This window comes from Chelonia mydas, chromosome 6, assembly GCF_015237465.2.
Source record: "Chelonia mydas isolate rCheMyd1 chromosome 6, rCheMyd1.pri.v2, whole genome shotgun sequence".
Taxonomy (NCBI): domain Eukaryota; kingdom Metazoa; phylum Chordata; order Testudines; family Cheloniidae; genus Chelonia; species Chelonia mydas.
In genome coordinates, this window is record NC_051246.2 from 132,673,034 (window position 1) to 132,690,727 (window position 17,694).

Here is a 17,694-nt window from a genome sequence, read left to right on the forward strand (position 1 = left end):
GGCTTTTTATCCAACATTTCCCTGGAAAGGGGGGGTGCAAGTGTTGGGAGGATTGTTCATTGTTCTTAAGATCCAAGGGTCTGGGTCTGTAGTCACCTAGGCAAATTGGTGAGGCTTTTTACCAAACCTTGTCCAGGAAGTGGGGTGCAAGGTTTTGGGAAGTATTTTGGGGGGAAAGACGTGTCCAAACAGCTCTTCCCCAGTAACCAGTATTTGTTTGGTGGTGGTAGCGGCCAATCCAAGGACAAAGGGTGGAATATTTTGTACCTTGGGGAAGTTTTGACCTAAGCTGGTAAAGATAAGCTTAGGAGGTTTTTTTCATGCAGGTCCCCACATCTGTACCCTAGAGTTCAGAGTGGGGGAGGAACCTTGACATGGTGGCAGAGTGGTGGGATTAACCTGAAATCATTTTGAGATCCAGTTGAGATTTTGTTGAACTAGAAATACAGATTTTTAAAAAGGAAGTCCAGAAGCAGCTGAAACTGAAAGCAGCTTGTTTTTTTCTCTGCTTTGTGGCCAAGCAGAGACAAAAGGGGATTATCTTTGTGAATTGCAGGTTTTCTTTGCCTGGAGGCAGGGTACTTAACTCCTGCAGGGAAATTCACAGTCTTCCAACCCAGAGTTTTTTTTCCCTAAAAGTAAATAGAAGGGGGGGTGTTCTACCCATTTGCCTGGAGACAAAAGGGGCAGGGTTTTTTTTTTTGGATTTTGATTTTTTACAAGGAGCACAAGTTTAAAAAGGAAACTTGGTTTTTCTTTGGGCTGGGTAAACAGGTTTCAAAGTAGCTGGAAGTTTTTGCTTTGATTTGGGCCCAGAGCAGAGACAAGGGAATTGTCTTTTTTTTTTTTTGTAGGCTGACAATCACTATCAGAGAATAGGTATTCTATTCCAGCACAGCAAAATTTTACAGCCAAGTTTTTTTTTTTGTTTATTTCTAAACCTCGGGTGTAAAGTTAGTTAAAAACAGAGAGGTTAGAATGACAAAATCTGCGGCTCGACTACGGCTGGAATTAGCCAGATTTCAGGCTGAGGAAAGACAAAGGGAACATGAAAGACAGATAGAACTCATGCGGCTGAAGAAGGAGGAGAAGGAACAAGAAAGGGAGGCAGCGAAAGAGGCAGCGAAAGAGGCAGAACAACACCAAGCGGCTGCTCACAGGAGAGCTATGGAAGCAAGGGACAAAGAACTGGAGGAGAAGGAAAAAGAGAGGAAGTATGTGGAGGAGATAGAGAAGATAAAGGCTCAGGAGAATATCCCAACAAACCCTAGCTATCCTTCTCCAAGTACCACTTCCCATCCCAGAAAGTTCCCCACCTACAAAGCAGGCGATGATACTGAGGCCTTCCTAGAAAACTTCGAAAGGGCCTGCCTTGGGTACAACATCTCTACTGACCAATACATGGTAGAGCTGAGGCCGCAGCTCAGTGGACCCTTAGCTGAGGTGGCAGCTGAAATGCCTAAAGAACACATGAACAAGTATGAACTGTTTAAATCCAAGGCGAGAGTCAGAATGGGGATAACACCCGAGCAGTCTCGTCGGAGGTTCAGAGCCCTAAGGTGGAAACCAGATGTGTCATTTACCCGACATGCCTACCACATTGTGAAGCATTGGGAGGCCTGGATATCCGGAGCAAGTGTTGAATCTCCAGTAAATTTGCCCTTCCTAATGCAAATGGAACAATTCTTAGAGGGTGTTCCTGAGGAAATAGAAAGATACATCCTAGATGGGAAGCCCAAAACTGTAATCGAGGCAGGAGAGATTGGAGCCAGATGGGTGGAGGTGGCAGAGAAGAAAAAAACTGGTCGCAGTTGGAGCGGAGACCAGAAGGGACAACCCCAGACCACACCCTATTACCGGGGGCCGCCCAAAGCCCCACCTACCTCCCAAAGAACCCTCCAGACCCCTTATCGTCCCACCACCCCGTTCTCCAGCAACCCTCCTCGCCCCAGTGACCAGTCAGCTGGACGATGTTTTAAATGTAACGAGCTGGGGCATGTAAAGGCCAACTGCCCCAAGAACCCCAACAGATTACAGTTCATTGCACCGGAATCGCACCAGAGGTCCACAGGCCCAGATACCTCCCAGATACCCTTGGAGCGGAGGGAAACTGTGAGTGTGGGCGGGAAGAAGGTCACCGCGTGGAGGGACACCGGAGCACAAGTGTCAGCTATCCATGCTTCCTTAGTGGACCCCAATTTAATCAACCCAGAGATCCAAGTGACGATTCAACCCTTCAAGTCCAACTCTTTCGATTTGCCTACAGCCAAGTTGCCTGTCCAGTACAAGGGCTGGTCCGGAACGTGGACTTTTGCAGTCTATGATGATTATCCCATCCCCATGCTGTTGGGGGAAGACTTGGCCAATCATGTGAAGCAGGCCAAGAGGGTGGGAACGGTCACCCGCAGCCAGGCTAACCAAGCCGTGAGGCCTAGCTCTGTTCCGGAAACTTCTATCAGGACCCGGTCAGAGGTGATGGATCCGGACCCCAGACCAATGTCTGCAACAGCAGTAGTGGATCCAGTCCCAGAGACCCAGACGGAACCAGTCCCAGAACCGGAACCAGCCGAACAACCAACACCAGACCCATTGCCAGCACTGAATCCAGTACTTGCAACCTCAACACCAGAGGGCCCCACCGACCCTGAACCGACAGCAGCCGATAACCCGACACAAGAGGCTCAGCCGGAGCCTGAATCCCAACATAGTTCACCAGCGGAGAGCGGTTCACAGTCAACAGAAACAGCCCCATCCCCTATATCGCTTCCAGAGGGACCAAGCCTAGGTCCACAATCCAATAAGGAACTGATGTCTCCAGCATCAAGGGAACAGTTCCAGACCGAACAGGAAGCAGATGAAAGCCTCCAGAGAGCTTGGACGGCGGCACGGAGCCACCCACCGCCTCTCAGCTCTTCTAATCGATCCAGGTTTGTTGTAGAAAGAGGACTTTTATACAAGGAAACTCTTTCTGGTGGACACCAGGAAGACTGGCATCCTCAGAGACAGTTGGTAGTTCCAACTAAATACCGGGCCAAGCTCTTGAGCTTAGCCCATGATCACCCTAGTGGCCATGCTGGGGTGAACAGGACCAAAGACCGTTTGGGGGGGTCATTCCACTGGGAGGGAATGGGCAAGGATGTTTCTACCTATGTCCAGTCTTGTGAGGTGTGCCAAAGAGTGGGAAAGCCCCAAGACCAGGTCAAAGCCCCTCTCCAGCCACTCCCCATCATTGAAGTTCCATTTCAGCGAGTAGCTGTGGATATTCTGGGTCCTTTTCCGAAAAAGACACCCAGAGGAAAGCAGTACATACTGACTTTCATGGATTTTGCCACCCGATGGCCGGAAGCAGTAGCTCTAAGCAACACCAGGGCTAACAGGGTGTGCCAGGCACTAGCAGACATTTTTGCCAGGGTAGGTTGGCCCTCCGACATCCTCACAGATGCAGGGACTAATTTCCTGGCAGGAACTATGAAAAACCTTTGGGAAGCTCATGGGGTAAATCACTTGGTTGCCACTCCTTACCACCATCAAACAAATGGCATGGTGGAGAAGTTTAATGGAACTTTGGGGGCCATGATACGTAAATTCGTAAATGAGCACTCCAATGATTGGGACCTAGTGTTGCAGCAGTTGCTCTTTGCCTACAGAGCTGTACCACACCCCAGTTTAGGGTTTTCCCCATTTGAACTTGTATATGGCCGTGAGGTTAAGGGGCCATTGCAGTTGGTGAAGCAGCAATGGGAGGGATTTACACCTTCTCCAGGAACTAACATTCTGGACTTTGTAACCAACCTACAAAACACCCTCCGAACCTCTTTAGCCCTTGCTAAAGAAAACTTACAGGATGCTCAAAAAGAGCAAAAAGCCTGGTATGATAAACATGCCAGAGAGCGTTCCTTCAAAGTAGGGGACCAGGTCATGGTCTTAAAGGCGCTCCAGGCCCATAAAATGGAAGCATCGTGGGAAGGGCCATTCACGGTCCAGGAGCGCCTGGGAGCCGTTAATTATCTCATAGCATTCCCCACCTCCAACCGAAAGCCTAAGGTGTACCATATTAATTCTCTAAAGCCCTTTTATTCCAGAGAATTAAAGGTTTGTCAGTTTACAGCCCAGGGAGGAGACGACGCTGAGTGGCCTGAAGGTGTCTACTACGAAGGGAAATGTGCTGGTGGTGTGGAAGAGGTGAACCTCTCCATGACCCTTGGGCGTATGCAGCGACAGCAGATCCAGGAGCTGTGCACTAGCTACGCGCCAACGTTCTCAGCCACCCCAGGACTGACTGAACGGGCATACCACTCCATTGACACAGGTAATGCTCGCCCAATTAGAGTCCAACCTTACCGGGTGTCTCCTCAAGCTAAAACTGCTATAGAACGGGAGATCCGGGATATGTTACAGATGGGTGTAATCCGCCCCTCTGAAAGTGCATGGGCATCTCCAGTGGTTCTAGTTCCCAAACCAGATGGGGAAATACGTTTTTGCATGGACTACCGTAAGCTAAATGCTGTAACTCGTCCAGACAACTATCCAATGCCACGCACAGATGAACTATTAGAGAAACTGGGACGGGCCCAGTTCATCTCTACCTTGGACTTAACCAAGGGGTACTGGCAGGTACCGCTAGATGAATCTGCCAAGGAAAGGTCAGCCTTCACCACACATCTCGGGCTGTATGAATTTAATGTACTCCCTTTCGGGCTGCGAAATGCACCCGCCACCTTCCAAAGACTTGTAGATGGTCTCCTAGCAGGATTAGGAGAATATGCAGTCGCCTACCTTGACGATGTGGCCATATTTTCGGATTCCTGGGCAGACCACCTGGAACATCTACAAAAAGTCCTTGAGCGCATAAGGGAGGCAGGACTAACTGTTAAGGCTAAGAAGTGTCAAATAGGCCTAAACAGAGTGACTTACCTTGGACACCAGGTGGGTCAAGGAACTATCAGCCCCCTACAGGCCAAAGTGGATGCTATCCAAAAGTGGCCTGTCCCAAAGTCAAAGAAACAGGTTCAATCCTTCTTAGGCTTGGCCGGTTATTACAGACGATTTGTACCGCACTACAGCCAAATCGCCGCCCCACTGACAGACCTAACCAAAAAGAAACAGCCAAATGCGGTTCAGTGGACCGAAAAGTGTCAGAAGGCCTTTAACAAGCTTAAAGCGACACTCATGTCTGACCCTGTACTAAGGGCCCCAGACTTTGACAAACCGTTCCTAGTAACCACAGATGCGTCCGAGCGTGGTGTGGGAGCAGTTTTAATGCAGAAAGGACCTGATCAAGAATTCCACCCTGTAGTGTTTCTCAGCAAAAAACTGTCTGAGAGGGAAAGCCACTGGTCAGTCACTGAAAAAGAATGTTACGCCATTGTCTACGCTCTGGAAAAGCTACGCCCATATGTTTGGGGACGGCGTTTCCACCTGCAAACCGACCATGCTGCACTGAAGTGGCTTCACACGGTCAAAGAAAATAGCAAAAAACTTCTTCGGTGGAGTTTAGCTCTCCAAGATTTTGATTTTGACATCCAACACATCTCAGGAGCTTCTAACAAAGTGGCTGATGCACTCTCCCGTGAAAGTTTCCCAGAATCAACTGGTTAAAATCGTCCTTGAGATGTAGAAAATATTGTTAGTCTTTATGTACTTGGTAGTATATTTAGAGATGCATGTGTCTTATTAACTCTGTTTTTCCTAGAGCTCCAGGAAGAAATCCCAGCCAGTGTTTCACCCTAGCTGAGATTTGGGGGGCGTGTCATAAATATAAAGGGAAGGGTAAACCCCTGTAAAATCCCTCCTGGCCAGAGGAAATCTCCTCTCACCTGTAAAGGGTTAAGAAGCTAAAGGTAACCTCGCTGGCACCTGACCAAAATGACCAATGAGGAGACAAGATAATTTCAAAAGCTGGGAGGAGGGAGAGAAACAAAGAGTCTGTGTGTCTGTCTATATTTTGTCTTTGCCGGGGATAGACCAGGAATGAAGCCTTAGAACTTTTAGTAAGTAATCTAGCTAGGTACGTGTTAGATTATGATTTCTTTAAATGGCTGAGAAAAGAATTGTGCTGAATAGAATAACTATTTCTGTCTGTGTATCTTTTTTGTAACTTAAGGTTTTGCCTAGAGGGGTTCTCTATGTTTTGAATCTAATTACCCTGTAAAGTATTTACCATCCTGATTTTACAGGGGGGATTTTTTTTATTTCTATTTACTTCTATTTCTATTAAAAGTCTTCTTGTAAGAAAACTGAATGCTTTTTCATTGTTCTCAGATCCAAGGGTTTGGGTCTGTGGTCACCTATGCAAATTGGTGAGGCTTTTTATCCAACATTTCCCTGGAAAGGGGGGGTGCAAGTGTTGGGAGGATTGTTCATTGTTCTTAAGATCCAAGGGTCTGGGTCTGTAGTCACCTAGGCAAATTGGTGAGGCTTTTTACCAAACCTTGTCCAGGAAGTGGGGTGCAAGGTTTTGGGAAGTATTTTGGGGGGAAAGACGTGTCCAAACAGCTCTTCCCCAGTAACCAGTATTTGTTTGGTGGTGGTAGCGGCCAATCCAAGGACAAAGGGTGGAATATTTTGTACCTTGGGGAAGTTTTGACCTAAGCTGGTAAAGATAAGCTTAGGAGGTTTTTTTCATGCAGGTCCCCACATCTGTACCCTAGAGTTCAGAGTGGGGGAGGAACCTTGACAGAGGGGGAGAGAGAGACACACAGCGAGAGTCTATTGAGAGGGAGAGAGAATGCTGGAAAGAGTACAGCACATCACTTTCCTCAGCAAAGGCAGACAACCTGCAGCACGAATGCATCAGTTTTGTCTCAGGTGTTGGTGTCCCTGGGCATTTTGTTTCCAAAACAGACATCATAGTTTACTGCTCCTCCAGGAGCACCGTTTCTGCTGATGTTAGGGAAATTACATTCCCTGAAAAGTTGAACTGTCAGGCATGGAACATTCTAGCCCATTAGTCTAATCAGTGCAAAACATGGTTCTTCCAGAATACTAGCCCAGCTGACTAATGAAGCTGCACTCCCCTAGACAGGCACCCCCACAGGATCCAGAGGCTTGCAAGAGGCAGAGACGCAGGATAAACCTTCCTGCGCAAGAGCTGAAGATAGGAAAATGCATCTGGCTCTTTTCTTTCAGCATTCATCACCCCTGGATTGTCAGCATTTCACATACCATAAACCAGCTCCAGCCCCTCACGGGGGATTAATAGTGGTTTTAAACATGGGATTGCTGTCACTGTTTGAAATAACTTTCTGCTCTCTGGATACAGTTTTGAAAGGTGGGGACAGGGAACTTTCATTTAAACATGAAAGCAATGAGGAATATTCATTCAGGAACCACCTGCCCTCTTAGAAAAAAGTGGTGTCAGGATATCTTGTGTGCAATGGAAGCTTGTCCATTAAGGTAAGCTTATGATGAAACCCATGTAAGTAACTTTTCTCTATTAAGGTGAAATTTTCCAGGGATACGCTGTTTGACTTACAGCCCAGCTTCAGAATACAAAGGTCACTGTTCATCGTCTTGTACGGGAGAAGAATGACAACATTTCTCATGAAATGTCCAAATTAATGTTTAATGTTGCTGATGAGTGCATGTTGAATGGCTGGTACTTGCTAGGATCGGTTATTTGTAGAAGGTTTGGGATTGAACATTCCTTAAATTGGTGACTCTGGGTAACTCTACACCATGGCTGCCTGGGTCAGATGAAATTCCAGTGTACACATTCAGGTTTGGGCTGGAGGCTGGGCTGTGAGACCCCGAGGCTCCAGTCCAAGCCCGGAAGTGTACACTACAATTTTTAACCCTGCAGCTGGAGCCCTGCCAGCTGAGATCAATTGGCCTGTGCTCTCAGACTTGGTGCTGTGGGATTTATTGCTGTGTAGATGTACCTAGCATGTCCACTCAAGATCTTTTCACAAGCCTAAGGCCATGTCAACTTCCACAGACGTCGTCTTGTGTTCTGCATTTTTTTATATTTGAGTGAGTGGGGAAAATCACAGTCTGACAGTCTCTGGACAGTGTAAATCATCAAATATTCTTACAATTATTGGCTTAACCCTAACTTTTCCCCACACTGATGTTAGCGAAGGATGGCCTAATTCAAACTGGATGAGAACATGCTGCATTACACCCAGGGAGGCCTCAGACCTGATTTGTCTGAATGTCTTGAAGGGAGGTGCTGGAAGGTGAGTAAGCAAAAATTGTGACGCGTCAAAGTTAAAGCTGAGAAGGCTCACCTTTCATGTCAGCAGGCCACCGGAGGGGAGACTGCCCAGCAATCGACCAATAACCTGGCCACTCCAGCCCTTGGCCAGTCTTTCCCTGCACCTGAAGGAGGCCTGCTAGTGACAAGCCCTCTGCCGATAGCATCCCCGTCTGGCTCCTTGACTGCAGACTCAGCTCCTACTTCACAAGAGGACACAGGACTGCAAGAGCTGAAGCTTTCAAGGACCCTGTTATCTCAACTGTCTTACTTTTCCTCTTTTCTATCTTTGTTTTGTTTTAATGAGCTGGAAGACATCCAAGCCTTTTTATATCCTTTCATTTTAGCACTGGAAAGTGTGGCTGTGTTCAAGTGGTTAGGGTGTGTTCTCGGCCCTGTGTTTGAACTGTCACGTGTACGTGTTGGCACCTAAGGCTTGTCAAACACCTGCTTATCAGGGTACTCTGGACGAGGAAAGGGTTAGCCACCATGCAAGACCAGAAATAGAGAAAGGAAGCTCTATTATGGTTCTGTAGATGGCAGACAATTTTAGACAATTTTATTTGATTATGAATCAATAATTAACCAGCTCTAAGTTATGAATATGATTTCCTCTGCTACAATTCTTTAGTTGGTGTTTGTAACCAAATGGACAGCCTACGCCTACCATTCCTTTTTAGGGTTTATAGGGATTGCTATTTTTGTTGTTTATCTGAGTGATTTAACTACTCTGATGATCGGATTCCAATCGAATACTGAGACTAACTTAAGAACATAAGAACAGCCATACTGGGTCAGACCAACGCTCCATCAAGCCCAGTATCCTGTCCTCTGACAGTGGCCAATGGCAGGTGCCCCAAAGGGAATGAACAGAACAGGGAATCATCAAGTGATCCAGGCCCTGTTACCCAGTCCCAGCTTCTGGCAAACAGAGGCTAGGGACACCATTCCTGCCCATCCTGGTTATTAGCCATTGATGGACCTATCCTCCATTAATCTAGCTAGCTCCCTTTTGAACCCCGTTATAGTATTGGCCTTCACAACACCCTCTGGCAAGGAGTACCAGAGGTTGACAGTGCATTGTGTGCAAAAATACTTTCTTGTGTTTCTTTTAAACCCGCTACCTATTAATTTCATTTGGTGGCCCCTTATTCTTGTATTATGAGAAGGAGTAAATAACACTTCCTTATTTACTTTTTCTATACCACTCGTGATTTTATAGACCTCTATCATATCCCCCCTTAGTCGCCTCTTTTCCAAGCTGAAAAGTCCCAGTCTTATTAATCTCTCTTCATACGGAAGCTGTTCCATATCCCTAATAGTTTTTGTTGCCTTTTTCTGAACCTTTTCCAATTCCAATATATTGTTTTTGAGATGGGGCGACCACATCTGCACACAGTATTCAAGATGTGGGTGTACCATGGGTTTATATAGAGGCAACATGATATTTTCTGTCTTATCTATCCCTTTCTTGATGATTCCCAACATTCGGTTTGCTTTTTTGACTGCTGCTGCACATTGAGTGGATGTTTTCAGAGAACTATCCACAATGACTCCCAGATCTCTTTCTTGAGTGGTAACACATAATTTGGACCCCATCATTTTAGATATATAGTTGGGATGTTTTCCAATGTGCATTACTTTGCATTGATCAACATTAAATTTCATCTGCCATTTTGTTGCTCAGTCACAGAGTTTTGGGAGATCCTTTTGTAGCTCTTCACAATCTGCCAGATACTTAACTATCATGAGTAGTTTGTATCATCTGCAAATTTTTGCCACCTCACTGTTTACCCCTTTTTCCAGATCATTTATGAATGTGTTGAATAGGACTGGGCGAAGAACAAACCCCCGGGGAACACCACTATTTACCTCTCTCCAGTCTGAAAACTGACCATTTATTCCTACCCTTTGTTTCCGATCTTTTAACCAGTTACCAATTCATCAGAGAACCTTCCCTCTTATCCCAAACTTGTTGATTTGATCTTGATTTGATAATCGTATTTCTTTATTTTTAGTTTATTAATAATAGCTTAACTTTAGTGATGTGTTCTTGACTTTATTTTTGTTCCATTACCAGCATTAATAATATTTACGGAACCGATGCTGAGTCACACTTCTTTCAATTGGCAATTTGGGTTCAGAACTTTTGGGGTCCTGGGTAGATACCAGCCCATCAACCTACAAGCCTGACCAGCTGTGGCCAATTGTCCTTTGGGTGTCACAAGAGGTTAGTAAGATCTTGCAGAATGTATTGCTTATATCTGTTGTATCACATATCTCCTAAAATTAGAATCTTTTGGTAACATGCCATTTCTGTTTAACGGGATTCTGTCGGTTCTATGCACCTTTACATGTTTTCAGTATCATTTTAAGTATATATCATGATTAATACAGTGTAGTCAAGTGGTCAAATGTGCATGATGAGTTATAGAACATCAGTCTATCACATGGCTCTCTAATTTATTACAGGGAATCACAATAACTGATATAGTAAGTGTCTATAGTGTTTATCATTTTGTTTTTCTTCTTATTTTTTGTTTCAGAATTCTCTATGGCATCTGGAGTTCATGGTCACAGATTCATAGATTCCCAGGCCAAAAGGGACCATTGTGATCTTCTTGTCCGACGTCCTGTATAATACAACGAATTGAATTTCACCCAGAGATTTCTACCTTGACCCTAATAGCTGTGGTTGAACTAGATTATAGTGATGAGAACTAGATAAGTGGTTCCAATGGTTAGTTACCCTCACTGTTAAAAATTTGTGCCTTCATTTCCCATCTGAATTTGTCAAGTTTCTGCTTCCAGCCATTGGAACTTGTTCCATTCGTTGCTGGATTTAAGAGCCTTTTATTAACAGAAATCTTCTCCGCACTTACGTGTTATAAATCACGATTGTGTCACCTCTTACCCTCCTCTTGGACGACCTACAGAGACTGTTGTGTCCTTGCTCTCTACACAGCATTAAGAATATGGGGAAGCCATACGGATGCAACTGGACTCCAAGAGTATGCCTACATAGCAAAATAAAAGTCCCACGGCCACAAGTCTCAGAGCTCCAGCCACTTAGCTCAGGCTGTGGGGCTAAAAGTAGCAGTGATGCCATTCACGCTCAGGCTGGAGCCCAGGCTCTGAGACCCCCCTTCCTTGCTGGCTTTCAGAGGCCAGGCCCGAGCCCGAGCCCGCGTGTCTACACGGCTATTTCAGCCCCACAGCCTGCACCTCATGACTCTCAGTCAATTGTGTGGCTCTGAGACGCGCTGCCAGGGATCTTTTTCTTTTTTTTTGCCGTGTAGACATCCTGCTAATAACCGTGTTTATTAACTATGTACAAATCTACAAGGCTCGGCGACCTGTGAGCACGGCTGCTTTGGCTTCTACAACGGAAGACAGGGGAACCATTACAGGGCTCCCAAGCGATTTAAAGCCATGCTACCCAATACACTCTCCACTCCTCTCCCATGGTGTGGATGGGCGTGGAAAACCTTACAAATATCCTATCAAAGCGTTTCAACAGTGCACAACGTAGACTGAGCTCCTTAAGCTTCGCACGGGTCTTTTCTCAAGTCACAGCACGTGCCCTGAAACGAAACCACCTGGCCTCACAACTGTTCTGCGTGTCTGGATTGGCTATTCAAGCTGTGATTTTCAAAGGCACCCAGCTCCCATTGACTTGGGTGCCCAACTCCCTTAGGCGCCTTTGAAAATCCCATTCTAAAGCCACCCAGTGGTGCCTCAAAGTGTTCCCTGGGGATTTTGCGGCATGACCTGCATGGGTCTCCCAGTACTAAAGCTTTACGCTGCTCTTTGAGGTGAGTCGCACCCTGTGCTGAAGAAATATCCCATCTGTTGGTATCCTGTATGTGTTAAAGAACAATCTCGACGTCCCACATTACGTTTGTTCACTGTGTACCAAAGCCTCAAACAATCCCTTGGCTAGAAGGCCTCTGCAATACCCAAACATGCCTTCAACTTCTTCCATGGGATAGCAAATGTACTCCGTGATGAAACTCCCATCTGAATTACCCACACTCTCATAGGAAGCAAGGTCTTGCTTTCTATGTCAAACGTAAGAATCTTGGAGATGTTTGTTGACCAAAATGTTCCTGTCTGGCTTCAAGGCGTCCCACTGATTCTGGAGAGCGTAAAGCAGTGTCAGCTTGAATCCACCACATGTCAGTGTCAGCCCTTCAGAGGACTGTGCTGAGTCTTACAGTTGTGATTTTGCAACTTTAGAGACACAGGAAGGGGAGCTCACACTAAAAATTTGAATGCTGCTGTTTTATCAGTTGTAACTGATAAAATAATCCACTTCTTGTAATCCATATTAGATTGAAGTAACATTGTGGAAATATCCTTCAAGGCACCTAAGCCAATGGACCTGAATAGGTACAAAAGAAATTACTTTGCCAAGTTTAGAGTCCACTTGCTAGGGTGCCAGGATTGCTAGATGCCCTGTTATCCCCTGCCTCAGTGAGAGGGAGAGAGAGAAAGTTGTGCTTCTGCTCAGCCGGTCATCAGGTCCCGGACACCATGAGTCTCTTAGCCACCCAAACAATCTCAGAGCTCTGACATCCCCTACTTTGCCTTGCAGGTTAACAATCCCCTCTGAAAGTGTCCCCCTGTAATATCCAGGCCTTAACCATGGGACCCTCACAGAAATTGCAGGTAAGTTGTCCCCAAAGAGACAGTGTACACACACATCTTGACTTTTATAACTCAAAATCCTGTCCTTTATAACATTACAGCACAAATATTTTTATAGTGAATCAATCCTAAGGTTATTATCAAAGGTTACATTTAAAGAGATAGTAAAAAAAAAAAGATAAAGAAATGAAGCATTTTTTAGTGAGTGAAGACACACAAATGATTGCACATATAAAACAAAACATAAAACACAGTCTTGGTTTGCACTTTTTAATGGTTATGTTTCTTATTTCCTAGATTTTTCTCCCACGGACAAAGCTGATGGTTTTCAGTCAAAACCAGGATCCAATTTTTCATGAATCACCCAAGCCCTTCAAGGTTTTTCTTCAATAAATGAATACCAAAATGGCTTTCTGTCCCTTAGTTCTACTTGAATAAACAATTGGAATACCCTCCATTGTTTGTTCTCCAGTGTGCTGACCCCATGTTGCCTTCACATCCTGGTGTTGACTTGGAATGGAAATGTAGCTCCCATTGTGTTTGCCTGTCTCTGATGTAAATTAAACATTGTAAGTCAGAGAGGATTAGACGTGCTTTGTTTGGCAGAAAAACTGTTTGTCAGCTCTGCCTTGTTACATAGTTTAAATCACCTTTTCAGCAGTACACATAATTTTTTAAATAGCATTAGTACATACATTTCACATTGATATTAATGGACCTGCATGATACCCGCTTTCATATGACACCTGACAAAACACAATGTATGGATAAATACCATGAAAGCAGTGTGTTAGGTGTAGTGAGTTTATCAGGCCTATTAGGAGTTGCTGACACGGGTGAAACGTTTGCCCGTTGGCACTGAGGGGTTGTTAGGATCATACCACTCAAGAAACTAGGGTTCTGAATTTACAATAATTTACTACCATCAATTCATCTCGTCTGACCTCATACATAACACAGGCCACAGGATTTGTCATGGGAAATTACTGCATTAAGCCCAATCACTTGAAAAACCTGCAAGGTTCAAATTTGCAAAACATGAGTGCTGAGTCGTCGTCCCTTCCCCCCAGATCTTTTATATACTCTCTTCATAGCCATAGAACCAGGTCAGGAATTACTTTCCTGGAACCTTTATTTCTTTGCACAGCACAGTGGCCCCCACTGTTTCTGACCACCCCATTCAGAATGTTTGGTACTGAATTTCTCTTGAAAATAATGGCTCAACTTAAGAGAAAACTAATTGCATGGAATTCAGTATGGTTTACAAAGCTTTCAGTGGGCCTAAATTACTGTGGCTCCTCCACGCCTAATCACGAATGGTCTTCTAATGTAGGAACACTGCTGTTTGCTCTGGCTAGGTAGAGCTCTCTCTCAAAGAATACCCAGCAGAATATTTAAAGAAAGTGACTAGAGTGTAGCTTGAACACAAGCCAGTATATTAAATGAGTCAGGGAAAGATTTCCCCATTCAGAAGAAAGGGGAAGACGCTAAATGGAAAACGGGCACCTGAGACCGCCCCATGAAAAAACCCTCTTGACAGAGGTGGGTGGGAGCAGTGCTGAGCCAGCATCCCTCCAGAGGTCTGGCTCCTGGACATTTGGATGTAGTGTAAGAGGGTGTGAGCCAGCCACACACACACCTGATGGCTATTGTCCAGCTTCCTCCAGCATCCCAACACCATCGCTGGGGGAAAGGATTCTGAAGTACAAGAGCCAACCCTTTCTTTTTATTCGTTTAGGTTAAATGCAGCGAGTTCTTCCCGACAGCGTCTCTTTGCAGGGAAGAGCAAGGTGCCTCTTAGCGAGCAAGTGATTTAGATGATTTGTTTGCAGGATCACACAGGGCTAGGAAGTTCACCATTCAGACGGGCTTAATTTGCTAGACACATGTTCATTTTGTTTCTCAGAGATATGAGCCAGGCTCCGCTAGCCAGGAGAATGTAAATCAATGAGCAACTTGTATTGTGTGTATGTCCACGTGCCGAGCTGTTCTCCTGCAATAGATTTCACCTCCCCTTTTCCGACACTACGGTATGTCACCTGCCTCGGAAAGGAATGCAGTAGCTCTAATATCCTTTCTTAGGCTTCCATTTGGATAACTGCCAAGAATCTGATTTTCAGAGTGAGGTATTCCCTAAAAATGTTCTGGGATCATAAACGTGGCTCCCTCTCTGAGATACCATAAGTGGAAGAAACGACAGCTGCAAAACAGACTGCTGGTTGTCTGGATAGTTATCCTCAAAGGCAGCACGTTTCCATGATTGCACTGCCTCATTGCTCTGTGAATGGCCTTCCCTGCCATTGGTCATGCTCTGTGGATAACACATATCGGAGATCTGGTGGAGGCAAGTCCCAGAGAGTCGACATAGGGGCTTTCAGTCCTACTGGGTTCTGGGAAGTGGAACTGCTAAAGGACCCTCCCCCAGCCTTTGGGGAGGATATACTGATGCCGGGAACTCAAATGATTATGGGGGAGAACGAAAAATATAACAAGGGCAGGTGTGAAGGTCAAAGGGTCAAAACAAGGAAACCTGAAAGGGGTTTCAGTGAGGAGCAGAAAGTGCCCATCAAGTGAAGGCACAAAAGGTTTAATACCCTCTCCTTTCTCTGACGCAATGCTGCCAGCATGTGGCTGACACTCGGCTCTGTGTCCTGCTCTGCAAATGGAACTTCCACCATGACCAAGATGTCCGAATGCTTGGAAGCGGTAAGCAGGTGAATGAAAAGGACTTGGCTTTCACTCCACCCAGGAAAAACAACATATGGTGAGAATGGAAAGGCCAGGATAACCCCTCAGGGAACCCACCAATGCTCCAGCCTCTCCAGAGGGCCCAGGGTATTAGACCACAGATTGCCAAGGTGGTGTCAAGCCTCGGCATGATGTCAAGCTTCCTACCAGGCAGGCACACACTGTCTGTTTTCAGTAGAGTGAAATAGCTTCTTCCATCAAGGACTGGGCTGAGAGTGTCCCTCTGTGCCTCACGGACAAGGGCCGAGATGCTCCAATGGGCACACAGTCTCCTCCAGAATAGACACTGCTGATCACTCTACTGACGGCTGAAAACTAGAGCGAGTTGAAATGTTTTTATCAAAGGCCTGGGAGGGACCTCCTGGGTCATCCAATCCAGTCTCTTGCAGGCCACATTATCATTATGGAATTGTTCTAACGACACCTGTTTAGAAATGAAAATTGTCACAAAATAATGATTTTTTAAATGAAAAACTGGAAAAAGAAAACTGAACATTTTTACCAAAAGGAGAGAATTTTACTGAAAAGGATTTTCAAAAGCAGAACATTCTTCTGGTTTTGGTTTCAGTTTTTCCTTGAAAACATTTCGTTGTCTGGTTTTTTTGCGTGGCATTGAGGGTAGGGTTCCGAACTTTCTATTGGCACAAAACCAAACACCCAGCCCCACCCCTGCCCTGAGGCCCCACCCCTGCTCTGCCTCTTCCCCGAGGCCCTGCCCCCCACTCATTACATTCCCCTCCCTCAGTGACTCACTCTCCCCCCACCCTCACTCACTTTCACTGGGCTGGGGCAGGGGGTTGGGGTGCAGGAGAGGGCTCTAAATGGGGGTGTGGGCTGTGGGGTAGGGTCAGAAATGAGGGGTTCAGGGTGCAGGAGGAGGCTCTGGGCTGGGGGAGGCAGTTGAGATGTGGGAGGGGGTGAGGGCTCTGGGGTGGGGCTGGGGGTGAGGGGTTTGGCGGGCAGGAGGGGGCGCCAGGCTAGGCAGTGGGGCTGAGGGATTTGGAATGTGGGAGGGGGCTGCGGGTTGAAGCAGGGGGTTGTGGTGCAGGAGGGAGCGAGGGCTCTGGGGTTGGGCCAGGGATGAGGGGTTTAGGGTGCAGGAGGGGGCTCTGGGTTTGGGGGGGCTCAGGGCTGGGGGTTGGGGTGCACAAGGGGATATGGGCTCTGGGGTAGGCTGGGGATGAGGGGTTTGGGGTTCAGGAGGGGGCTCCAGGTTTGGAGAGGGTCTCTGTGCTGGGGGTTGGGGGGGCAGGAGGCTCCATGGCTCACGCTGCTCTCACCCACAGACATCACCCCCCTAGCTCCCACTGGCAAGTTCCCAGACAATGGCAGTGCAGAGCCTGTGCTTAGAGTGGGGGGCAGCGCACAGAGCCCCATGGGCCCCTTGCCTAGGAGCCGGACCTGCTGGTCGCTTCCAGGGCTCAGCGCAGTGCCAGCCAGGACAGGAACCCTCAGCTTGCAATAAGTAATGCTCAGGCCGACATGGGGTCAGACCAGTGCAATGCAGTGAAATGTCTTGCTGTCAAGCCATTGCTGTCTGTGTGCAGGGAAAGCCAGGAGAAGGGGTTTGGCTCAGAGGGTTTCATTCCAAAGTGCATTACTGTATTTAAAGTCTGTTTGGGCCATTCTGGGCCAGGGCGGTTTTAGCAGCCAGAGAAGTGACCACGTGCACCTCTAAACCTGGATAATGAGGGGATGAGGGAGTGGGACATGGCTGGCAGAGCGGCAAGCAGTGTCAGACAGAGCTCTCCCAGAGTCGCTTGCTTGCAAAACGCAGCTCAGGCTAAACGAATACACTCTTGCACCTACAATTCTGCTGTGAATAGCAATATGTAATTTCCAGAGAAGGAGTCTGTATTTTTACCCTCACTTAATGTTTGCATTCAGGATGTCAGCAGTGAGGAAGAAATAACAGCAAATGCAGGTACTGAAGTGGTACAGCTGGATCAGGCCAATAAGAGCCTCTGAGGGCATAATTGCTTCACTTCAGGGGAGCGGCACATGTCAAGTGGCTTGGCACCTGGACGTAGAGCCGAGGCTCCTTTTGATTATCACCATCTCGCATTGACCCTGGCAGCTGACCTGGCAGTGCTTTCAAAATC

General features: G+C 46.6%; 1 long non-coding RNA gene across 1 annotated transcript in view; it reads left to right on the plus strand.

Moving 5' to 3' along the window:
• The window catches only part of LOC122466227, a 31,444-nt gene extending 18,114 nt beyond the window's left edge, over positions 1 to 13,330 (plus strand). Inside the window, exons 2-5 of the long non-coding RNA XR_006291589.1 lie at positions 10,275 to 10,424; positions 10,741 to 10,934; positions 12,792 to 12,865; positions 13,142 to 13,330. This is a non-coding gene — a long non-coding RNA (uncharacterized LOC122466227). The remainder of the gene's footprint in view (positions 1 to 10,274; positions 10,425 to 10,740; positions 10,935 to 12,791; positions 12,866 to 13,141) is intronic.
• The last annotated feature ends 4,364 nt before the right edge of the window (positions 13,331 to 17,694 follow it).